Here is a 25,733-nt window from a genome sequence, read left to right as displayed (position 1 = left end):
CTGACTGGATTTAAGGGAGCTAATTTCTTCTTGCCCATCTGGCCTGTTTGGTTAACTGTGGTGCACTGAATACTGCCTTCGTAGGGAGTGTGAAGCTGGTGCAGTCCTGCAGCACCACGACCTCAGGCAGCATTCCTGTTCTCTGGGAAAGAAGGGAACATTTTGTAATTGCAGATTGGCAGGAGATAGGACACTTAGGTTTTTAACATGAAGGAAAACCAATCCCACACCTCAGTGCTGAGAGGGTTAATGAGAGACTGCATGGAAACCATTGGTGTGAAATGCTAAACTTCTGGAGAGTATATGAGCTAGAACTGGCCAAGTGTTGGAGTGTGTGTTTGCCTCTCTTGCCATGGACTAATTGGTTAGAGTAATTACTGTTTGAAGTCTCCTACAGAGACATGTATGTGGAGGGGGATAGAAGGGCTTTGGCTAACAGCTCTATGGAAGTCTTCTTTTTCCAGCTGGCTCTGTCCTCAGTTCTTCCTTCCACTCAGAGCTGCTTCTTCCCTCTCACAACCGATACTGATAAATCCTTCAGTGAAAGCACTCATGTTCTATCACAGCAGAAGGTGATAGAAAGGATGTTTCTGCCTCTCCCTGCTTCTCTCTGCTGTTGTGAGCTGGGTAGCTGCCCCCTTGCATGCAGGGAGCTGATGAGCAATGGGAATTAGAGAATCCCAGCCTGGTTTGGGTTGAAGGGACCTCAAAGCTCCTCCAGCTCCAACCCCTGCCACGGGCAGGGACCCCTTCCACTGGAGCAGCTTGCTCCAAGCCCCTGTGTCCAACCTGGCCTTGAGCACTGCCAGGGATGGGGCAGCCACAGCTTCTCTGGGCACCCTGTGCCAGCGCCTCAGCACCCTCACAGGGAAGAGCTTCTGCCTAAGAGCTCAGCTCAGTCTCCCCTCTCGCTGGGACACTTCCCTGTGGATGCTCGCGTTGTGCCTCTGACAGACGGTGGCAGCAGCACCCTGCTCTCCTTCCTGGCCATGTCCCTTTGGAGTTTGGTTCACCAGTGCTGGCGCACTGAAGCAATGGGCTGTGATGGGAAGGGGATGTGCATGGTCCTGCACTGGCATTTGCACAAGCTCAGAGTCAGCTCCATGTCTGCAGCTCCTCTTCCTCTCTTGTTCGTGTCATTCCTGAGTTTGTGTCAGTTCAGATTAAGCGAGTGTTCATCGTCAGCAGAGCAGCAATAGGCCATGGTTGGCTTTTCCTCTGATCCAAGCCAAAGCAGGACCTGGCTCTGAGGACAGGGGGGATGTGGGGCTGCCTGCTGGCAGTGCTGGGTGAAGCAAACCCTCCTCTGAAATGGGCTCTACTGTTAGTGAATGAGTCTGGAAGATGCGAGTTCACTTCTGGCAGCGAATCCTGGGGGCTGCTTTGTTTTACAAAGTGGTACTAAAGAATTTTGACCCTGAGGAGGAGGCAAGAAGCAGGAGACCTCGTTTCCCTCCTTGCACATGGGGGGCTCTCTGCAGGAAGAATGCTAAAAGGTTGTGCTTTTGGTCCTTTCCTGCCTTTATCCAACTGCCTCTTTTCTCCGGTGGGATGACTGAACTGCCACCTCTAATGGCAAACACTGTGTTTCTCCTGTACCAATGACGTCTGCAGCAGGTGGGGTTTCTGCTGATTGCAAATGGTGTGCAGGTGTGAAAGGTGTTTTAGGTAAGTGCAAACACGGGGGGGGGGGGCTTGGGCAGGTTAATTGGTGTGGCTGGGGTTGCTCAAACTCACTGCAGCTGTGCTGGGAGTGCCACCAGTGTGTGAGAGAGGGGCAGAGGCTGCGCTGGAAAGCTCACAGGGCAGCTTCCGAGCTCAGGAACGTGCTTTGGGCATAAGGAATTGTTAACATCAGGCAGTTTGGGACGAGGAGACCCACAGTGTACCAGCATCTAAGGCAATGGAGTGGTAAGGAGGTATTTAGAGTTCTTTTACATCCCCTCAACTTTGTGTGTTCAGATGAGTAGCAGCAGCAAAGCTGACGTGAGCAAAGCCCTGTACCAGATCTGTGTGATCCATGGCAGAGCTCTTGCCAGTTGTGTGTGTTATTTTCTTGTGTGTGTACACGTTTTTCTTGAGTATCTCTTAGGATTTAATGATTAGGGTTGGGAGGCATTTGGGGTCTGCAGTGCATGTTACTAATGAGAGCTGAAGCTCCTGTTGCTGCTTCACAGTGGTCAGGCAGCTTCTGAGCAGGTCTGGAATGGCTCCAGGTCTGCACTCCAGTGCTGTGTAAATGGTTTTCTGCTGCAAAACTGCCCTTTTGTTTCTGTGGCCACTACTTTGGGCCCTCCCTGCAGCAAACAGCAGCCGAGGGGGCTCCTCACGGCAAGCATCAGTGGCTGTCAGTGTGAATTACCCCCTCCCCTGCAGGTTGGGGTTTTTGTGGTCACTCGTTGTTGTTTTGGTCTGTGCTTGTTGTTTGCTTTGTTTAAGGTGAGGTTCAGCTTAATGTGCATGTCTGGGAAAGGCCTGGTGATTTAGTTGCTTTTACAAATTGCCCCTCCTCTGGGGCTTCAGCCCTTGGTTGTGTGATCCCAGTGTTTAAGTGCCATGTGTTTGGTTGGGTTTTGTTGTTAAATAGACGGTTCTGTTACAAGAAACCAGAGCAAATAATGGTTCTTTGTAACACCTCTGCCTTTTGCCTTGCCCAGCTGTGTCTGCTTTCCATTCACCCTTGCTTTCCCTGCCTGCCGGAGCTGCATTCACACCTGGGGCTCATGTTACTCGGGTGCTGCTTAGTGTGGTGGTAGACAGTGATTCCCGTGGTTGAAGGTGTGACTTCCCATTCGTGTATAGCCCCAGGAATGGACCTGACTCGCTTGGTGTGATCCTTCAAAGGGAGCGCTTGCATCGCCAGAGGTTTAGTGTGCTGCAAGAAGATCTCCTATGTTTCTAATAGGAACATGTTGCCCTAAGAATGTGCCTGCTGAAAAGTCCCAGTGGCTTGAGATTGGCTAGCTAGGTTTTCAAGGAGCCACCAGCCTGCGGCAGATGGTTTCCAGACCCGAGTTCTAGTGCTTGAAATCAGGAGATGTAAAAGGAAGCTCAGACCCTGCTCATGAGCGTGAGGTGGGCTGGAGAAATGCTAGAAACAGAAATTGTTTTTATTACAGAGAACTCTGAATTCCCACTGGGCCAGTTTCAGTCTTTTTCTTGCTTTACATTTGAAAATCATTTATTCTTTTTCACAGACCCCCAGCCTGGGTTGGGTTGGAAGGGGCCCGCCACGGGCAGGGACCCCTTCCACTGGAGCAGCTTGCTCCAAGCCCCTGTGTCCAACCTGGCCTTGAGCACTGCCAGGGATGGGGCAGCCACAGCTTCTCTGGGCACCCTGTGCCAGCGCCTCAGTACCCTCCTATTAGTTCACTTCCTTTCAAAAGCCCATTTAAAAGCCGTGCTCCTGCATTTTTGCCTCCTGAGTGTTGCTGCCCTTTCTTCCCTGATCCATCAGAGCAGTGGCTTCTTTGTGTTGTGTCAAGCTGCTGCCGCCGCTGCCTTCCCCTCCCTGCCATCCATCGCCTCCTTTCTGTCCTCTGCTGGGGGTGGCACGGGCTCAGACACCAAACCTGGCAGAGCTGTTGGCCTGGATGCTGCTCTGTGCTTGCTGGCGGAAGCTGCCCCAAGGAGGCAGCAAACCAGTGGGGTTCCCAGTCCCCTGCCTGCACGTCCAGTGTCCACGGGTCTTGCTGGGGGAGCTTTATCTGCTGCTGAAATGTTTGATTTCCAGCTTGGTCTGTGGTTCAGTAGGATGAGAGATGAGGTCGGAACGTGCCATGCCGAGCGCTGCGCTGGCTGCCTCAGGGGTCGGTTTTGGTTGACCACAGTCTCACAGAGTGAAAGGGATTAACAAAACCTCATTATTTCTTTTGTGTTTTTCCCAGAAATTTGGGCCATAAATTCCCAGTTAAGATCGCTGTTCTGAGGAGGGTGAAGTGAGGCATTCACCCCCCCGTGCAGGTCTTGAATGCCTGAGAAAGGATGCTGCTCCTTTTACTGAAGCCTGAAGCACCACAAGTGCTCCAGGAAACGTTCACAGCAAATGTGGTGAGCTGGGCGCTGCCTATCCAGGCTGTGCTGTTCAAAATGTGACTGTCAGGAGTGCTTGTCCTCACTGCCAGGGACCTGGGCTGGCGAGATGAATGGGACCTTTGGTGTGCAGTTGGTTGGTTTGGGGCTCGTGGGTTTTTTGTTGTTTGTTTGTGTGTTGGGTTAAAGCATCCCAGCCTGGTTTGGGTTGAAGGGACCTCAAAGCTCCTCCAGCTCCAACCCCTGCCACGGGCAGGGGCACCTTCCACTGGAGCAGCTTGCTCCAAGCACACACTGAAGCCAGGTCAGGGGGAGCTTCTCCTCACCCAGCACCCCAAGTCCTTCTCAGCACTGCTTCATCCACTCTGCCCCAGCCTGTGCTTGTGCTGGGGATTGCCCTGACCCAGGGGCCTTGCTGAGCTCCCTGAGGTTCCGATGTCCCCGCCTCTCCAGCCTGTCCATGTTCCTCCGGATCCCCTCCCTTTGCTCCAGCGTGTTGACCACCCCACACAGCTCAGTGTCATTGGCAAACCAATGCCCACCGGGTGGTCCATCCACCAAATCCATGCCTCTCCGTGTTATTATGTATTTTTAGCAAGAGAAAAATGATGATGATAAACTAATTGGGGTCAATGTAAGCAGCTTCAGAAAGAAACTGCACTGCTTTCAATCTCCTCATCCTGCAGGAGGACACTGAAGGCTTTCACGTTTTGTGATATGAGACAATTGGAAGAAAAAATATCCCATTAGGGCCCAGAATAACGCAGCGTGACACGGAAGAGGCAGGTTCCCACAGCCCCAGTGACAGGAATTCAGCTTTCCCTCTACTGATGGTGCTCTCTATTATATTCTTCTCTCTTTTTACTACTTTGAGTAACTGGGAAAACCAAAGAGCTGCATTTATTTTGGGAAGGTTGGGATCACTTTTTGTTCTACAAGCAGCAGAAAAAGCAAGCATTAGAGGATGGTGTTAAAATAGCACCCTGCACCTCTATTTTAGAATATCAAAGTCTTTTCTGCTATTCAAAAGGGAAGCAGAACAAAAACACTCTGGGCAATATTTTATAATGGAACAATGAGCCTGAATAGATACATTTTCAGCCCCCTGTTTCATAAATTTTTGAAGGAATCTTCATAGATTTAAACTTTTATTTTTTATCATTGTTTTCCTCATTATGCATCAACTTCTAAGTTCTATGATAGCTCTGTGGAAGAAATAGAATTTCAGATGTGAAGGATGTTGTTATCAGTATGCAGTGGCACTTTTATAGCCTGGTTATAACAAAGCCTCTCCACATCACTTTCCTTCATGATTTTTATTTCTGCACCTAAAATGAAAGTGAATAAATGCACCTCTCTCTCAACAAATATGCTTTTGATAAGAACAGCAGTGACTGCGGGATGTCAGGCTCCTCTGGACATACCCAGTCGTGTGTGGTGATGAGTGAAGAGCCACATCCCTCTGTTTTTTAAGCACATCAGTTCTCACAAAGGCACCTGTAATGGAATAGGGCATGGAGTGGTCAAAGGGCCCTTACTGCAATGTGTTGTTTTCCTGTGTCACAACGTTCCTTATCCTTTCCAGTTCATCTTCTTGTAATAGTGTTTCATAGAACCCCAGTCTGGTTTGTGTTGGGAGGGACCTCAAAGCTCCTCCAGCTCCAACCCCTGCCACGGGCAGGGACCCCTTCCACTGGAGCAGCTTGCTCCAAGCCCGTGTCCAACCTGGCCTTGAGCACTGCCAGGGATGGGGCAGCCACAGCTTCTCTGGGCACCCTGTGCCAGCGCCTCAGCACCCTCACAGGGAAGAGCTTCTGCCTAAGAGCTCAGCTCAGTCTCCCCTCGGGCAGGTTCAAGCCATTCCCCTTGCCCTGTCCCTACATCCCTTGTCCCAAGCCCCTCTCCAGGTTTCCTGCAGCCCCTTTAGGCACTGGAGCTGCTCTCAGGTCTCCCCTTCAGGAGCCTTCTCTTTTCCAGGCTGCCCCAGCCCAGCTCTCTCAGCCTGGCTCCAGAGCAGAGCTGCTCCAGCCCTCGCAGCGTCTTCGTTTGTTTCAGTGCAGCTGCAAACTCTGCTGGTGTTCAGTGCCTGCCGTTGTTTTGGGTGTTCTTGAGTGACAGCCTTTAGTGTTTGTTTTGATACCACTTTGTTACCCAAACAGGCCCAGATTGAATATACTGCTGCTGAGTATCTTCAGAGCAGCAGGGAATGACCTGCCACTGAATCCTGCATGCAGGTCTTCTCAGAGGCAGTGCAGATAATTTGGCTGAGTGGCTGCAGAAGATTCTGCCATGCAAAGCAGTTTCCCAGGTACTGGGAATGGTCCCTTTTGGTGATGCACAGTAAATCAATGGTCTAGCTTTGTCTGCCACCGCTTTCAAACTGGTTGTTTCCTGTTATTTACGATGCTGTGTTAATTGAGTTTTCTTGATAGCAATAAATATCTGGCCATATGTTGCTTTTCACATCTTTATTTTACAGTAGACCTTCATGCGGTGTAGCTGGTCAGAGCCATGTGATACAGGGTGGGAAAGCGGAACAGTAAAAGCAATGATAGTTCAGCTTCTTGTGCAATCTTCTGTATTACAGACATGTCTCTTTAAAATCATATTAGGGGTATTTCTGCAGTTCTAAAACATACCAGCGACTTTCAGGTGCCTGTTTTTGGCCTATTGCTTAGAATCAAATGTAATAGATATAAATGAAGTTGTGTCTAATGCTTTTACCATATCTGAACTACTCCCTCTATGACTGTGGAAGAGGCTATGGTTTTGCCATTCCACAGGCCCTCATTAGGTGGACCAGAAAGGCTTTCGGATTAAGACATGCCATGTTTTCACTTGGCAGGCTGAAAACACTATTAAGATGTGTTATTTTTCCAGTCTTTCCCAGGGCAGAGGCATGCACTTGCCATCAGAGCAGCCATCAGCAGTAGGTGTGCGCTGATTTCTCGCTTTGGTTTCTATCATATTCTGATGGTAGGTTAGAGGGGTGATGGTAGTGATGTGTTTTGGTGTTTGTTTCGTGTGTTGGTTTGTTGTTGTTTTAGTTCTTCTGGCCTGATTTCTGAGTGGAAAGGGCAGTCTGTCAGCTGGCACAGAGCGTGCTCACAGCATCAGGCCCTGTGCTGAAGCATCACATCTCTGGGAAGGGGGGAGGCGAGGTACCAGCTCGATCCACGTTAGCTCTGCTGTTTTCTTACAGCCACTATAAATACTGCTGTGATTGGCACAGTAAAGGGGTGTATTTTTGGTACTGCAGGTACACACGGGGCTGCAGTTTAACATAATCACGTGCTGCTCATTTCCAAATGAATGATCCTCAACCTTGATGTTTTCATACCTGCAGCGCAGCTGCCTGGGACTGTAGGGAGCACAGTGGATGGTAGGCAGGGGCCCCTTCCCCCTGTCCCTGCCTCGCTGTGGGGACAGGCAGGAGTGAAGGTAGGGATGCTCCAGAGGAGGGGTGAGCAGAAGAGAAGATAGAAACCTGCCTGTGTGGGGTTGCGTGCTGGTGGTGGTGCTGCTGCTGAGCACTGCCACCCTCACTGCGCTGGGTGCCCTGCGTGCTCCTTGCAGATGAGCCCTGGGAACAGATTCAGATGTAGTGTTTGCCCAGCTTCATCTCTGTCTCGCTCTGCGCATCCATCTCCTGTTCTGTGTTTGGCTCCCTAATCCGATTTGTCAGCTATCTCCCTGCAAAGTACAGGATTAACTTTTATGTACAGTTTTGAGTATTACACACCACTTACACCGAGGATGCTTTGCAAGGTAAATAAGGCGTGCTCAGTATCAGGTATGCATTAATAGCCCCTGGTGCTTTCATCTAACAGCTTTTCCTGTAAAAATGTTTCCCATTGCAGCTTCCAACCCCCCTTTGTTTTGTGCAGCTCTTGAACATGGCGAGTTTCAGGATCACCTCCATGTCATTCTGGTGTTTATTTGTGGCCACTGAGGCTCTGACAGGCTCTGTTTGCGATGAGAACAGGTTTTTCCCCAAGCCTGAGTTGACTGAACCCATTGCACGTTTCCAGCGCTGTAGCACAGGATGGGCTGCAGTTTGCTCGCTAATTCCCTTTGGAGTAAGACTAGAAAGAAAAAAAACCCCAAACATAGCAAAATTAAAAGGTCATTTACGCTGTAGCCCTTTGTTCTACCTCGTAGTTAACATTCCAAACAGTGATGTACAAACTGCATCATTTGTTTTGCTAAAATGTACCCAGTGAGGAGCCATCTGTGTAATAGTTGACATTATTTATACTCAGAGGAGACATTACGGTGGCTACAAGAGCCCCTGCTCCCAGCTAACCATTTCCAGTGTGACTCTGAATTATTGATTTCCATTCATTCCCTATTAGCCTCTCACGAGTTCACGTGCTGCTGTCAGCTCGCTTCTGCTGTTGGCGTACTTCTAATTCGCCAACCTGAATGGTGATTTACGGCAAAGATGTTGGAATGAGTTGCTCTCCACTGAATATCGGAAAGCCTCTTCTGCCCCAGACAGCCTCTTGCGTTTGAAACCTGCATTGGGAGCTCTGGTACATAACAAGGCCAGGAGCAATGCATGGCAGTCCTGGAAATGCCTTTTTCCTTTCTGTCCTTCCTGATCCATTGAGTATATGCTTCTATTTCCAGCATAGATCATGAGGTTACATGCTCCGTGTCTTTGGAGGTGGGTTGAATCCTTGTGGGCAGCATGCGTTGGTTTCCTTGTCTGTTTAGGACAGCCCATCTTCTGCAGAGTGCCTTCTGTTTGCTAGCTAGTGTGTCCTGTGCAGCTGGGCTTGGTGCCTTGTTCACGCTAACTCTGCTTGAGTGGGTTTTCTTCTGTTCTGAACTGCGTGTTTGCGTCTTGCGCAATCACAGGGGAAACCGTTGGACTCCACGGGAATGAAGTTCTTGCTAAATGTGCATTTATTTTTATTCAGTTAACTTGCATGGAAAATTAATTTGGAGAATGTTTGAATTGGGAGCTGTGACCTAGAAATAATCTTTGAGGAAATTAGAAAGCAATAACAGGGTAAAATGCAAAGTGATGTGAATGCCATGAGAAAGCGAAATTACATCTGCTGGATTGGCTGCTTTTGAAGAGGTCTGGTTTGATAAGTCCTGACTACAATATAGTTTTTCACTGGAATTGAAAAGTATTGCTGTGATTCTCTGCTCTGCCGTGTTGACTCATTAAAGATGGCTTTACCAACACCGATGACAAATGCAGCTAGTAGCTTACAACATCTTGAAGTGACACATACAGTTATCGTTACAGGTTCACAGGGAGCTGGCCAGAAAGCCTGTTCTGACAGCTGGGACCAGACCCACATCCCAGCCTGAAAGGGACATGGACCTGCTTGAGTGAGTCCACAGAGATGCTGCGAGGGTGCTGAGGCGCTGGCACAAGAGGGGCTTTGGCCAAGGGCCTGTAGGGACAGGCCAAGGGGAATGGCTTGAACCTGCCCGAGGGGAGACTGAGCTGAGCTCTTAGGCAGAAGCTCTTCCCTGTGAGGGTGCTGAGGCGCTGGCACAGGGTGCCCAGAGAAGCTGTGGCTGCCCCATCCCTGGCAGTGCTCAAGCCCAGGTTGGACACAGGGGCTTGGAGCAAGCTGCTCCAGTGGAAGGGGTCCCTGCCCGTGGCAGGGGTTGGAGCTGGAGGAGCTTTAAGGTTCCTTCCAACCCAAAGCATTCCATGATTCCTCTTGGGATGAGCCTTAACCTTTCTCTGGAGAGAGGGTGCTGAGCCTGCAAACCTCCTTCTCCTCCTGCTGTTTCTAGGTGATAGTGGATGAGTTGCAGGATTGATTCCCCATGTAGCATTTATTTCCCAGCTGAGCCGGAGCCTGTGTTTGTGGATGGCCTCGGCTTCCCTCCTCCTGTGGCTGTACAAGCTGCTGCGCTCAGATCACAGCGGTTGCTTCTCCGAGTGAATGGTGCCCACACTGCTCCGGGAGGGGATCCTGCGGGGTGTGGTGTGGGAGGGCCCTGGTGACACTAATGGTGACACTAATGGTGACAGCCGCCTCCCCCTGTACCCACAGAGGCATCAAGTGGCAGCTGTAAATCGTGACATGGGACGGTTGTGCAGCAGCATGCCGGGAACGCTGGTGGGAGCCCGGGATCGACTGATCCCGGTGAACCCCTGCAAGCGTGGCAAGAGGCTGCCAGAGCTTCTGGCTCTGTGGGAGACAGTGCTTTAGGATGCCCCATAGGAGGAGACACTGATGAAAAGCGGCTCCTCCCTGCTAGCAAAGGCAGAGGATGGCACCTTGCCTCTGGTGTGTGAATGCAGATGTGGCTTACCCATGGGGTGCTGGTTGGGCATTGGGACAGGCTGCCCAGGGCAGGGCTGCAGTCACCGTCCCTGTTCACACCCTGTGGAGACGAGGCCTCAGTGCCATGGGTTAGGGGTGGCCTTGGCAGGGCTGGGAACGGTTGGACTGGAGGAGCTGAAAGGGCTTTTCCAGGCTGCTTGGTTCTGTGGTTCTATGGGGAGCTCGGCCCATGGGGGAGACCCAGTGGTTCACCAGGGCACGGTCCCTCCTTGTGGCATAGGGAGGCTTCCTGCGATCAGCCAGGAGCTGCTGGGCTCCCTGCGATGGTGCCGTGGGGCAGAGCTCCTGAGCCCAGCCCTGTAATCCCACCTTCGTCATTTCCAGCCTCGGAGCCCGCATCCCCTGCCTGGTGTGTAGTCACCAGGAGCTCCTCGATGCCGCTGCCCCATAGCAGTGGTAGCACTCCGCAGGAAGTCACTGCTGGCTGCTGCCATGCATGAGCCCGACATGAGGCTGGTTTCAGCTGCTGCTGTGAGGAGGCTGAATCGGATCAGACCACGTAATGGCACTGGGACAGAAAGCGTTCCAGCAAATGTGCTCAGTCTCATCCTCCCTGCCTCTCCCATCTTCACCCCGACTTCCAGGAGCACCATGCAATGTCCCCACGGTCTTCTGAGTAGTCAAATGGTGGGAAAGGGATCTTTTCCATGTACTGTAGCACCATATAACCAAACTCACATACCTACTGTACATCAGAGGCAGCATCTCATCTTGTTCTGTTATTAAAGTCTGATTAATTACTGTTTCAGTAGTGCTAATAGGTGTACATATTCATCCAGTACATTGAAAAATAGTAACCAAGTGTCTTACTATCTAACAGATGATGCTAGACCTTGTGGATGCAACCTGTTAATATGGGGAGACTGACACATTCATGTGGGATAATTTGCATGGTATATTTCCTGACCTAATCAGGAAAAAAAGGAGGTCAGCTTCCAAGTTTTCTGCGATGGGAATTAAAGCTTTACAGCAAGAATGTCTTTGATAGTTTCACACAAATGGCTGAAACTTGCAGACCTTGCATATCCAAAACAGTTTGCCCTGCAATGATGACTTGGAGATATTTCTAATTAATTTCAGTGGTACATCAGCACTGAATTTCTTTGGCTTTCCCATTATCCTGCCATCTTTTACAATTTAATGGAATTAAAATGCAGCAAAGGATCTGCTTTACCAAGCACGGTGTCATCTGAGGAAAGGTGCTTTTAAAAGGCCACTTCTGAAAAAGTACTTTTGAGAAGCTTATGCAAAGGAGTCTGTTTTCAGGAAGCAGTTAGTTCAGCACTGAGCATTCTAGGAGCTTGATTGCTGCTGGAGAGTATGTACAGTACGTGGTGCCTATAGAGAATGAACTGCTCGGTGTTAGCCTGGCCAGCAGCTTGCAAAAAGTGTGCTTGGGAAGTACCTGTGACCGTCTCTGAGATGATTTCAGTCCTTAATCAGTGTCCATCCTGACCATCAGAACGGTGATTCCTGGCTGTCATAAATGTGAGGTGATGTTAGATGGGGCTCGGAGCAAGCTGCTGTAGTGGAAGGTGTCCCTGCCCATGGCAGGGGGTTTGAGCTGGATGAGCCTTAAGGTCACTTCCAGTCCAAACCAGTCTGGGATTCTATGTTGAGATGTGTTCCAGGAATACGAAGCTTGCCATGTTGGGTTTGAGTTGACATCCATCAAATGCCATGCTCTCAGGTGCCTCTGCTCTGTAGGCAAAGGTGCGAGCCAGATCCCGGCCCATCTTCCCTTCCTTCAGTAGTGTGTGTCCCATCTCCTGGTCACTCCTGGTGGCAGATGCAGACTGGCAGCGAGAAGGCAAATGGAAAGACCACGCTTGGGCTGTGTTGCAGGAAGCTTGGTGACTCTTGCACCAGCCCTGGTGATGGATGGTATGGGGAAGGCACTGAGGAGCTGAGCCAGGCACCTCTGTAGTGCTTTATGCTCTGAATAAATTCATTTCTGATGGACTTCTCGTGCATTGCTCGCTCTCATTTTGAAGTGTTTGGTGAGAACACACATTTGAGCTCTCCTGTTGGGAAGGAATAGATTTTCTTACAGATTCTGAGCTTCCCCAATGCTTTCTCTGTTCTCTTCAGCTGGATTTCCCAGCTGTGGTCTCTTAGCAGATACCCTGCCGCTAGATGCTCAGATGCGAACTCTTCCAGTACGGCCCAGGTTGCTCATGCTGGGTGTCAGATCAGGCATGCTTTGTAAGTGTTTCTGAATGAGTGCATACTGTGGGTATGAAGCTTTGTTTTAGGTTTTCTGCTGGTTTGCTTTGGCCGTTTAATATGTGACTGCCCCCCACATGTACAAGGTGATACATGAGTCTGCTTGAAGAGCAAAGACTTTGCTTTTTCCCTGCTTCTGGTCTATTAAAGCATTGTCTCCTGCACTGAAAACAGAGTTCTGTATATTCTGAGTCCTTTTGGGAGTACCCATGATCCATGAGCTCTGCTGAATTTGGTCACTATCTATGTTGTGACTCTAATGGAGTCACAAGCCAGATTTTGGAGAGGAGCTGCGCCGCCTCTGGTCTTGCCCATGTATGCGGTTGTGAAGCTGCAAGAAACTTTATTGTGGGTCTGTTTGCTCCCTGTTTGTGGTTACTTTGTGCAAGGAACTCGTGGTTTTCTTTTGGAACAAGAAATGTGGTTGGAGAAAATGAAATCAGGGCATGAAGAGCGTGCTGTGGTTGGAAGGAGTGGCAGCGTGTGTTTGCCTGGTGATTTTGTGAGTCTTCATACTGGTAATAGAAGTGGATAGCAGGCTGTGTGTGCCTCGTACCTGGAAACAAATGCTCCCCAAGATCCTGTTTACTCATAATAATCCATTCAAATTCCATTGCAGAAATGAGAATTGTTCTAGTGTTCCTAGGCCTCATTTTTAATATTTGTTTGCAGAAGGAAAATCAGATTGATCTCAGAATAATCAGTTTTCTTTCTAGTTAATATGACAATATTTTCAATGTGAAATGACATGTTTTCGTAAATGTTGGGCCACTCCAAGTAGCCACAGAACCCCAGACTGGTTTGGGGTGGAGGGGGCCTTACATCTCATCCAGTCCCAACCCCTGCCACAGCAGGGACCCCTTCCACTGGAGCAGCTTGCTCCAAGCCCCTGTGTCCAACCTGGCCTTGAACACTGCCAGGGTTGGAGCATGCACACCATTCTTGAGCAGCCTGGTCCAGTGCCTCGCCACTCTCACAGGGAGCAGCTTCTTCCTTAAGTCTGTCCTAAGTCTCCCCTCTTTAAGTTTGAACTCCTTCCCCCTTGTCCTATCGCTACAGTCCCTGATGAAGAGTCCCTTTCCTGCATCCTTGTAGGCCCCCTTCAGATACTGGAAGGTTGCTATGAGGTCTCCATGCAGCCTTCTCTTCTCCTAGTCACATCTCCTAGAGGACATTGCTGCCTAAAATGTGTGTGGGCAGGTAGGAGAGCTACAGGAGCTGGGCAGAGAAGAGCTCTGGTATCTTCCCCCCCCTATTCTCAGATGATGGATGGAGAGCCTTGGGGCATGGTTAAACTCCGCTTTTGGGGGGAGTCAGCTTGCATTCTGTCCCAGAGCAGATGCCACAGTGCAACCTCCAAGTAAGCCTTGCACTGGTTCAGAGAGAAAAGGATGCTCCTCTAAGCTCTGCAGGCTAAGTGTGTCCATTGGAGTGAATGGCAGGCTGGGCATGGCTGGGTTTGGAGGTTTCTGTTGCCAGAATGCTTTAAAGGGTAAGTAGCATTGCTGCTCATTAATTAGTAAAATTGGAGCTGGCTCAAGTAGTGCTTGGAAATATTAACTGTTAGACTTTGGATTCCAGCCCTGGAAGAAAAGTGAGGTTTATGTTAATGCTCCCGTTTTCATTAATAATTCTCCTTCCTTCAGCTGATTCTCCCGTTGGGGCGGTCTGGGCAGCTCTAAGCAGATGGGCTGCTCTGAAGGTCGGAGCTGTAAAACAGGAGTCTTTTAGGGCAGCATTAACACTGCAGCGTGGATGCTGGGCCTGAGTGTTGGATTGAGTGCAGAGGAGGCCATGGAGCTGCTGCGAGGGCTGGAGCAGCTGAGAGAGCTGGGCTGGGGCAGCCTGGAGAAGAGAAGGCTCCTGAAGGGGAGACCTGAGAGCAGCTCCAGTGCCTAAAGGGGCTGCAGGAAACCTGGAGAGGGGCTTGGGACAAGGGATGTAGGGACAGGGCAAGGGGAATGGCTCGAACCTGCCCGAGGGGAGACTGAGCTGAGCTCTTAGGCAGAAGCTCTTCCCTGTGAGGGTGCTGAGGCGCTGGCACAGGGTGCCCAGAGAAGCTGTGGCTGCCCCATCCCTGGCAGTGCTCAAGGCCAGGTTGGACACAGGGGCTTGGAGCAAGCTGCTCCAGTGGAAGGGGTCCCTGCCCGTGGCAGGGGATGGAGCTGGAGGAGCTTTGAGGTCCCTTCCAACCCAAACCAGGCTGGGGTTCTATGAAACCTGACAGTGTGCCTGTTCTGCTGTTCTAGGCTGAGAAGCCGCTACTTCCCAGAGGTTGGTTGCTGGGCACATACCAGGTACGTATCGGCACATCTTCATGCCCAGTGCACTGGAAGCCTTTAAGGTTTTTCTTTATTCTAATGAAAAAACCAGCCAAATGTCCCTGTAACGTTGTTAAAGCTGTTCAGAGGGAGAAATGATGAGTGACAAATGCTGTTAGCAATCTGATCACGTGTGATTGATGGACAGATTTCAGACTAACCGAATAGTTAAGCTGCCCTATGGATGGATGTGCTTCTTAGAAAGAACAAGAAGGCCTGCCTCTGCCATAAAATTAGAAGCTGAGTGTGCATAGGCATTATATAACGGAAGAGCTGATACTGGCTATGGCAACACGATGCATTAATATATATTGGAGTCCTTCATTTGTTCCCATTTGTCCTTCTGGTGGTTTATGGAAACATAAGGAAAGTTTTCACACTACCTCTAAAATTGCCTCCTAACCTATACAGTTCATCATCCTCTTCTGTTCCCTGAGCCCGAGGTGTTAAAGGGCTCATAATCCAGTATTTCAGGTATTGTCAGTGGCCTCACTGTATGAAATCTTAACTATTCTGAAGGTACTCCTGGCATTCGGTGATTGTATTTGTTCATTTGAATGTAATGAATATTGAATAGCACCTATTATAGCTTGATATAGAAAATGTATTTAGGTAACTCCTATGCCCACACTTGGTATAAATTTCACTCTTTTTGTGCTGCTCTGAGAGCAGATCAGAGCTTTTGTGTTCCATGAAGATGCGCTTCAGAAGTTTTACATTAATGGAAGTTTCTATGGGAAGCAGGGAACCTCTTCCCTGAGCGGGCACCCAAAGCAGTGCCAGCCCTTGCCCCTCCAGCAAACCCTGCTGTGCTCCTTGAATCACCTTCTCTACCTTACTGACTTGCAGAGATTGCAGCCGGTTTGTTGGAAGCACGGGAGCGGTTTCCTGAGGGATCTACAGAAGCGGATGATGCAGACAGGCTGGGTTCTTCACCGTTAGTTTTCATTTCAGGAGCATGGATTTCAGCTGCTGAATTCATCTCATAAGAAATGGATTGCCTTGTCTGATGGTGTGACAAGTCTGTCCTGGGCTTGGGCATCTCGAAGGACAGACGCTCCCTGGTCTGAAGGCTGGGTGCTTGTAGCAGTTGTCTCTTCAGGAAGCTGGTTCTCATTCCTCAGCGCAGGTATCCGTAAGGGTTGGCAGCTCCTGAAAGGAGGCTTCCTTTTGGGTGTTCTGTTTTGCACAGCTCCTGGCAGAGGCTGCCTTTGAACCCAAAGAGCCGTGGGTCACTGGCCCAGCAAAGGCAATGGACCAGCTCTCTTGCTGAACACACAGGACATTTGAGATTGGATGACACTCCTTTTACAATTGCCAAGCAGTTCTTTAGGTCCAGAACAGGGAACTTGCATTTTTACTCTGGTGTGAATGGGAGGATTTTAACCTGACTTTATTTATCATTCTGTGAATTAATGCTTGGAAAGAAGAAATACCATTGGGAATCTGACCGGATTCACAGGAACTGCTATACTGTATCTGATGCTGCCATGGCAACATAAGAGTGCACTGAGTTAGAAATCACCCAGTTATTAGAAGAACTGAATTAAACCAACCATTGACCCAAGGTGTGTTTGCACAGCAAGGCCGGCCTCTGCCTTTGCTCCCAGAGTTCTGACCTGGTTTCAGGTAGAGATGCACCCTTGACTCCTGTGAAGGAGGCTCCATTTAGATTAACAGTCCATCCGATGATGAAGAGTACATGAATGCATGTGCTGTTATCGTGTGGAGGCTCAGGTTTGTGAACATGTATTCAGGCTGCTGAGTGTGCTCGAGGCTGCCTTGAAGGGTGTTTAAAAGCTGGTGAGGAATGGTAAGATATGTGGAATTCTCCAGCTGAAGTTCTCTATTCGTGCGATCAAGATGCTGACATGGCTTTAGTTTACACAATGGCAGAAGGAACAAATGTGCTATGTAAAAGGGGATTTCTGAAAGGTGAGGAAAAAGCAAGAACCTCATGTTAATGAGAATCTAATGAGTTGTTGTTCATTTCTGACCCGCTTTCCTAGTACGTGAGGAGAGGGTTGGAGGCAACAGATGATGGCTGTGAATGTATTCTGAGGCTAAGAATGCTGTGCTGCTTCCCGCCTGCCATACCTCTGCGTCAGGGCAAGAAAAGGAGGAGACTTCCTAGGGAGCGTTAATGGGAAGAAATTTCTGGAAGGTGTTTTCTCTTTGTGAGGGTCATTTCCTTTGGAAACCACCCTGCAGGTCCCTGGTGCCAGGAGGAGCAGTGCCCCGAGCCCTCAGGGCATGAGGAACATCTCAGCTTTCTCCTTGGCAGTGACCAAGTGAGAGGTGGGAGAAGGAAACCTGTGGTGATGATACTGCCTCATTTTTACCCTTGTTTCTCCTGGTCTTTTTTGTTTTAAACAGTATAGATGTATCTATTATATTATCCTGTTAGAGACTGCAAACATGTCTCCAGCCTGTCTTTCCTGCTGTGATTGTGTAAAGACCAGGTTACAATAACCATCAAAACATCCATGGAGTTAATAAAGGAGCCTTTGCAGCAAACCGGAAAAACAAAGTTCTGAAAACATCCTTTGAGCACTGTTTTACCAGAAATGTTGACTTTGCAGTTGTCAGGATCGGGAGAATTAGTTCACCTTTTGCAGGTTATGAGGGTGAGGGCTGGAGCACCTCCCATGCAAAGACAGGCTGAGAACACTGGGGCTGTTCAGCATGGAGAAGAGAAGCTGAGTGGAGACCTCAGAGCAGCTTCCAGTGTCTGAAGAGGGCTACAAAGATGCTGGGGAGGGACTCTGCATCAGGGACTGTAGACAAGGGTGATGGGTTCAAACTGAAACAGGGGAGACTGAGCTGAGCTCTTAGGCAGAAGCTCTTCCCTGTGAGGGTGCTGAGGCGCTGGCACAGGGTGCCCAGAGAAGCTGTGGCTGCCCCATCCCTGGCAGTGCTCAAGGCCAGGTTGGACACAGGGGCTTGGAGCAAGCTGCTCCAGTGGAAGGGGTCCCTGCACGTGCAGGGGTTGGAGCTGGAGGAGCTTTAAGGTCCCTTCAGCACAAACCAGCTGGGATTCTATAATTGCCCTTAAACTCAGATTATTCCTTGGACACTTTCTTCTTACAGAGCCTTTGTTTAGGTGGCCAGATTTGAAATAGTGAATTTCTTCTACAGTTGAGTCTTTAGGATTGCGCTGGTCAACATCAACTCTACCTTAAGCAGAGACCCATCCCCAGCCATGGTGCTTGGGCAACTAGATGCTGATTTTCCTTTACGAAGCAACTTGCCATGACCCCTCTGCTCTGGCTCTATAGTGTCCTCATTGTACATGCTGTGTGTATTTGTCACATACACAGCGCGTGCAATGTGGACATAATGGAGCTCAACTTACGCCTGAGGAGGTAAAATCCCTGCAGGAAATTTTCTGGGTTTTGTACTGGGTTTTTTTGGTGTAGGATTTTAGGATCCCGTTGGTGTGTATGGACACTGCCCTGTGTATTAGATGGGGCCCCAAAATTGCATTGTGGATACAGGTCAGCAGTGGAAATAAGGCAGTGGCAGGAACTTGCAGGGTCATTGCAGTTCTCCAGACCTCCCCATGGAACTCAAAAGAAACATATTGACTGGAATTAAATAGTGCAGAGCTCTAAGCTGGGCCCCTGATGGCAAGGTTCATGTATCCTGTTACTGACATTCTTGGTGTATTGGGATTATTTATTTGGTTTTGCACATTCTGTGCTTTGTTTCATCACTTAAACTTTGGGGGGGGGGGGGGATGCTTTCTTCAGCTACCAGGAAAATGAGTAAATCTTGTACCAGCATTTACGGGGGTTTGTGTTTTTAAGCCACAGAGCAGAGCAAAACTGACTCTTGTGGGTTTGCTTTTAATGAAAACCCCGATCGTTTTAATGCCAGCATTTAGAAAGTGTTATTTTGTGGAAGGTGCTTTAATGTTTGGTTTTTGTTTCGGGCACTTGTCACCCATCTGCATGAGCCAAGCGCTTTCTAGACCTGCAGCCCTGTTCAAGAGCAGGAACTGCATAACTGCATTACAAACTGTGATACTTTACTGTGCTGAAATGGAACTTAAAAGGGGGGGTGATGATAGGGACACGTTTCCGATGGCAGTGGGGAAATGCCAGCAGTTCTCTCGGGGGTGCTGCACTGTGCATTATTGCAGTTGCTGCTGAAAGTAATATTTCGGTTAGTGGGAGGTTTTAGGAGTTTTGCCTTTCATAGGATTGCAAATGATTCTTTCTTGACTGCTGATCTGTACAGAGGGTTGTTATTGCCACAGCTCATCAGTATCTGTTTCCTTGTACAAGAAATCTGGAGAGGGACCTTTTACAAGGGCATGGACAAGGGGAATGGCTTGAACCTGCCCCAGGGGAGACTGAGCTGAGCTCTTAGGCAGAAGCTCTTCCCTGTGAGGGTGCTGAGGCGCTGGCACAGGGTGCCCATCAGTCCTGCAGATGTTGGCAGTGGCTGGTGTGAGCTGCTGAAGCTCTGCTCTGACCAGTCCCACTTCAGCAAAGGGCTCCTGGGGGGCTGTGGCCCTCCTCTGTGGGGGCAGTTCTGCTCTCACTGGGTTGTTCTATTTCCCTTCCTTTAAGTCGCTCTTTGCATTAATCCAATTGCTGGAAAAAGATTATGGGCCTAGAATAAAATCCGGTCGTAATTAAAAATGTCAAAGCAGCTTATGTTTTTAGGGCAAAGTTATTAGAGGAGGCTCTCAGCGTACCAATTTTAATACCCCTGCCTTATCTGGGAGGCTGTTATCATGATGGGGGTGTTTGATAATGGGCCTGTTACTGAATGTTTTTGAGTAGACAGCTCTGCTTGTGTTTGTCTCATGTCTCTATGTCCCCAGATGCACACACCAGCCTGCGCCTCCCAGGCTTAGTGGGCATCCTGGGTTGGTTCATGCTTCTGGCAGGTTTTCTTTTCAGCAGCCAATCTAGCTATGGTGCAAAAGCAGGGAGAGCTTGTGAGGGGACGTTTGGGGCTGTGGGCATTACCCACTGTAAGAGGATTGGGGCATATCAACATCTGCATCTTAAACCATCTTCTCATTATGAGCGCTCCCTTATCAAATAGACTCTCTGTGTTTGGAGTTTCCACCAGCCCTCTATCTGGATAAAGAAAAACGTGAAATTGGGGCAGCTCTCAGCCATGCCATTACTCGTGCCATGTGCCCAGCTTTCTGGCGTGGAACTGTCTGGGTATTCCATTTGCAAACCTGCTTTGTAAGTCTTTGCGAGTAGAGCACTTTTTAATTACCTCTTTAGAATTAAATCAATGTAGGGGCCTGAGCTACTTGTTTTGAATCCAGAGATCGAAGCCGCCTTTGACCTTTGCTTTTCTCAAATGGGAGGAGTTCCATTTCATCTCTGTTATGTTGCATTAAGTGTAAAGGAAAGGATCCTGAGGGACTCATGCCCTGACAAAGAATTTAGATGAAAAATGATGGACCTGAGCGGCTCTCAAGTGGAATCTGAATCTGAATGTTCTGAGTCTCCACTTAGAGTGTACTGAACTTCCAGACTTGAGCATCCTTCATCTGACAGCACACGGTGTTTTGGCCTCTGATGGCAAATGGGGTTTATAACTGAAGCAATGAATGAAGTCTTCTAGAGCATCAGTGCTGAACTGCTAGAGGGACAAAACCAGACACCCTCCCAAGTGTCCATTTATCAGCCCATGAGCTGCAGAGAGCTTTCAGTGAAGGGAGCTCATTCCAATGCTTCTTTCTGGGTTAGGTATTTTGATGTTTAATAGAGTCACAGAATAGGTGGGAAGGGATCTTCAAAGCTCATCCAGTCCAACCCCTGCCATGAGCAGGGACATCTCCAACCAGACCAGGTTGCTCAGAACCACATCCAGCCTGGCCTGCAATGTCTCCAGGGATGGGGCATCCACCACCTCTCTGGGCACCCTGTGCCAGGATTTGTGGGGTTTTCTTTTCTTGCTTTGGTTTCCCAGTTCCTTCTCGGGAAGACGTTTGGACCTTGCCTTCCAGTAACAGCACGTTTGTGATCTTTGTTCTCCTCCAAGTGGCCCTGTGTGGCTTGTGCTTGATTTCTGGATGTCAGAAGCGATGCTGACTTCCGTCTGTGGTGTAGGGAAGCTTTCTGTTCCCTACCTACCGTGCCCAGTGTCCCGGGCAGGTGCTGAGGCACTAGCTCCCGTGTCCCCAGCTCTTGCTCTGTGCTGGGGTTCAGCACTCACGCTGAGCCTGCAGGGGTTGGTGTGTTCGGGGGTGCCCGATGGAGGAGCTCCAGCTTTAGGCCAAGTTATTTTAAACCGCTTATTTACATGAAATAAATTTAGTCCCTAGGTTCTGCCGAGGAATCCTCTGCCTCTGGCCTGGGCTAGGGAGAAGGATGCTGTGCCAGAGGCACGGGAGGCAGCGTTAGAGGGCTTCATGTTTGTACTGCTGTGCACAGCTGAAGAATTCCAAATTTAGTATTGCCTGCATGTGGGGGAAAGTCTGAGAGGAGAGAAGTGCCGGGAGTGAGCAGAGCTTTCCCTGTGCCTTTCCCCTGCAGAAGTCATGAACTCCAGGGAAGTGCTGACTTTTCCTCTGCGGTGCGCAGCACAGAACTGGCTTGTTGCTGTCAGCGGTCCCCATCCGTTCTCTCGTGTTTGTGGTAGCAGGAGCATGCACGCATGTGAGGCTGGTGGAGGGGGATGAGTGCTGGAGACAAAAGCCTCTTGTGAAGTGTCTGATGCAGGCAGAGCCTGAGACTTTGCCTCTTGCCCTAAACAAGCAGAAACGAACAGGGTTGCAGTTCTCTACCTTTCACATGTTCCATAGTGACTCTGGTCCCCTTTCCCCCAACTGCATGTGGAGTGGGCATCGGGACTACCGAGCCCTGTGGGATTTCGTGATCTGCTCCCATTGTAAATCACTTGTGCTGGCAGTGAGATGTGCTGCCTGTGCCCTGGTTTGCAGGCAGCGACCCAGCTGAAGCACAGGGTTTACTCTCTGCCTGCACTCTGGGTGCTGTGTTTCTGCCAGCGAGCCCTCTGCAGAGGGAGGACTGTCTGAGCCTCTCCTGATGGGCTGTGCCGGGTGGTTTGTGAGTGTGCACGTGTGCACGTGCCTGCTGGTGGGAGTCCTTCATCCTGCATCCTTCCCATTCCTTTCTCTGGCTGAAGATGTGCTCTGCTGCGGTGCCCAGTGGACCAGGAGTGCTGAGCAGAGGAAGGTGGGTCTGTGCGAGAAGATGCTGGTGTTTGCTTGCTGCTGGTTTCTGCCCTGTTGTTGCCTGAGAAAACAACAGTGGCGCAGCGTGGTGGTGTGCTGAGAGCAGGGGATGTGTTTCGCCCGTGTGATGCTGTACCACTTTTTGACATAAGCCAAGCTCTGGAGCAGGTATGTGCTGGAAACCTTTACTCTGTACCAGCTCCTGAGCGTTAATTCCCACCTTGGGTGCCACTGAGTCCCATCTGCAGTCAATGAAACTTGTGCAGGTTCAGGTTTGTGTGATGTGTCTGTGTGATGGATGCAGGGGCCGCTGAATGTGCCACAGGATCTGCTTGGAGGGGTGGCACTTGCTGTAGCTTGGCCTCCTTGGGCTGAAGGGTGGAAGCTGTCTGTCAATGTGAAGGATGGAAAGAAATGAGCTGCCTCTGGGCAGCTGCTGGGGCTGCACCCCTGCTGCTCGCTGTAGTAATCCTCATTGCCACAGGAGTATATCCAGGCTGCCTGGTCCCTCCTCACCAGCCGCTTTCCTGCCCTTGTTCCACATGGATCAGGGTTGGCTGGGCCTGCCCATGAAGGCATATGGGATGGGGTCCAGGCTGACCTCCAGGGCACCACCCCTCAGCTCTGCAGAGGGCAAAGCTCTGCATTAGCTTCCTCCTCTTCCATTCAGTCCTTTTCAGACAGCTTCTCCTGTTTGTTTTCTGGGCACTTTTCATACAGTCCATTTTCTTTCCTCGCTTTTCCTCTTCCTCCATCATTTCCTTCTCACTCTGCAGGATCATGCTTTGCATGAGCACTGCTGTGGTAGTACTGCTTGGTATTTTGGTTTGAGCTGTTTCCAACAGTTACAGAGCTGTAGGGCTTTTTAACTACTCTGACACCGAGGAGCAAAGTTTCTTTTGGGATGTTTTGTAATGCTGCTTTGAACAGTTTTCAATCCTTTCTAGTACCATAGCTTTTACTGTGGGCTGTTTTGCGCTGTGCTGATAGTGTGGGTTTGAGGTTGCACAGGTATGCTCCGAAGGCTGTGCATGAATGAGTGCGCTGCTGTTGCTGGGCATTCAGTACCGAGAACACCAGTGGCACTGAGAGTTCCGTGTTGAAAAAGGATGTAGCACAAATAGTTTAAATATTTTTCTCCTGTTTGAGTGTATTTGTGGTGTCTGATTGAGCCGGTTAGCAAATAAAGACAGATGGCAAGGAATTCATTCCAACACGGTTCCATTATGGTGCAGCCATTCCCACTTCTCGCAGCACTTGTGCAAATGGTTTTCTTGGTTACATTTCCCTTGCTCCTGCTGCCCGTGCCCTGCTTGGGGAGCCCAGAGGTAGCGTGCTCAGCGTGTGTGTGCAGAACTGATTCTGAAGTGCAAAATAGACAGGAAAATCAATGGAGAGAATTGCTCCTTGTGATTAACCCGTGAGCAAGAATTTAACTCCTCTTTTAAAGTCTGTACCAAAACTTAACAGCCTCACAACAGCTTATCCCAGCTGGATTCATTCAGGTACCCTTTGGGGTCTGAAGCTGACACAGTGGTTCACAGCGCTGTCTTCGCTAGGAAGAGTGAGAACGTTGCTGTTAATCCCAGGCCCTTGCGTGTGCCTCCCTGAGCAGCTTGTGTTTGTCCTGGGCACTGCCAGCGTGATGTGACCATCATTCCTGCGCATGGCTGTGGTCAGCAAACATGTTTTATGCAAAGCTTTGCCGGTTTTCAGGCCATGGGCAAAAAAGAGGGGAGGGGATGCCCCGCAAGGGCTGTAACCACGTGTAACTGCCGCTTTGTCCCATGACCCGGGTGTTGGTGAATCTCCTGCTGTAAATAAATACAACCTTGGATGGTTTTAGCTTAATGCAATGATTATGGTATCTAATGAGCTCATCTGTTACTTTAAAGGAGTACTTGACACTTCAAGAATTACACTAACCAGTCGGCATCTTGTCTGGTTCCTTTGCCATATTTCAAAGGTGCCCATTATCTTGGTACTTCCCATATGGAGAAGATACTAAAATCCGTGTGTATTGCTGGAAATGCTGTGCTCAGTGTCTACATGAATAAGGTGCAGAAAACAAAATAACAAAGCAGCATTGGCTGTGGTGTAAATTGTTATTGTTTGAGATGTCTGCACAGAATTTGCATAACTGCTCAATTTGTTTGGTTCTTCTGTTCTTCTGGGTAAAGTATTGCTGCTATTGTTTGTATAGATCTGAAGTAACATATGTCTTGAGTATAGGAGCTTAAAGTTGTTCCCCTTTGCTGTTGAGCATCCTAATAGTGACTGCAGTGTGGGTATGCTCTATTGTAATTCTTCCCAGGCCTTGTCTCAATCCGTCACAGAATCACAGAACAGTTTGGGTTGGAAGGGACCTGCAGAGCTCATCAAGCTTAACCCTCTTGCGATGACCAGGGACATCTTCAAGTGGATCAGCTTGCTCAGAGCCCTGTCCACCCTGAGCTTGAATGTTTGCAGGAATGGGGCACCCACCACCTCTCTGGACATCCTGTGACAGTGTTTCACCACCCTCATTGTAAACAATATCATCCTTGCATGTAGTGATGGGTGCATGCATGCGCAGAGGGAGGGGGGAAATGGATCTAGCTTAACACTCCTCAAGCCCAGCTCTCTCAGCCTGTCTCCAGAGCTGCTCCAGCCCTTTTATCATCATGAAGAGAGCTGTGAGGAGGTATTAAAGGAGAAGGACATCTGTCTCCCTGCAGGGGCACCATCTCTGTGCGCCAGTGGCCTCCCGCAGCTCAGCATGACTGTAATCCTGCAGTGAGGATCTGTTTTTCCATGACCCTGTTAGTGCTTGTACCAGCCCTGGCAGGGCTCTGGGTGCTGCCTGGGATCCACAGCAGCTTGCCTGTAGCCTGGCTTTTAGGCCTCCCGCAGTCACAGCCTGCCCAGAGCCAAAGCCGTGCTTAGACTACCCTTGAGCAAAGGTGGCTGAGGGGCTGTGGTCAGACAGCTCCAGCTGAGGTGGCTGCGCAGCTCTGGTGCCTTCCTCGGGGATAAAACGGTGCTGATCAGTGCTGAGCATCTTGGCTTTCAGCGGGGCTCATCCGCTCCCAGCAGTGTTGGGTTAAAACAGCTGTGCAGCAGTGTGCTGCCCGCAGCGTACTGGGAGTGCAGGCAGAGGCGAGGGCAACAGCGTAGATGTGATGTGAGCAAGTGCCCAAAGGGTGGCATGGCCACGTGTGAGCTGCAGCAGCATCAGCCAGGGCAGGCATCCTGCTTGCAGCCCCTCTGCCTGGCTCAGGCCAAGGCTCTTTCTGCTCCCAAGGACTTTGTTCCTATCACTTCTCACTCTCCACTAATGCTGTGTGTACACATGGGTTTTTTTCCCATTTGGTGTAGCATGTACAAGAGTGATATTGTCATGAGAATTTGGTGTTTGGGATAGTAACATTTTCTGAATCTGAATTAAAACAGTGTCCCTTGCTGGAAATGTTTTCTCCCTAGACATAATAGACCAAACAAGACCGTGTAACTATCGAGGTGCAGTGCTGCGCACTGGAAGTGCAGCACTGTTCTGTGCTGGAGGTGGTGAAAGGACCAAAGTACTGCGACAGAAGGAAAGAGAGGTGGAAATCTCAGAAGGGGGAAAAAAAAAGTAAGGGCTTGTGCATATGCATCGTTCTGTGGAGAGGGTGGGAG

At 49.7% G+C, this 25,733-nt stretch overlaps 1 protein-coding gene across 6 annotated transcripts in view; it reads left to right on the top strand.

Moving 5' to 3' along the window:
• HTR2C (5-hydroxytryptamine receptor 2C) overlaps nt 1-25,733 on the top strand; it is a 215,952-nt gene that overhangs the window by 72,993 nt on the left and 117,226 nt on the right. The window lies entirely within an intron of this gene.

Source organism: Neopsephotus bourkii, unplaced genomic scaffold (assembly GCF_033783945.1).
Source record: "Neopsephotus bourkii isolate Nb327-2 ecotype Australia unplaced genomic scaffold, CSIRO-AGI_Nbou_v1 NB_668, whole genome shotgun sequence".
NCBI lineage: Eukaryota > Metazoa > Chordata > Aves > Psittaciformes > Psittacidae > Neopsephotus > Neopsephotus bourkii.
This window is presented reverse-complemented; position numbering and strand designations above follow the sequence as displayed.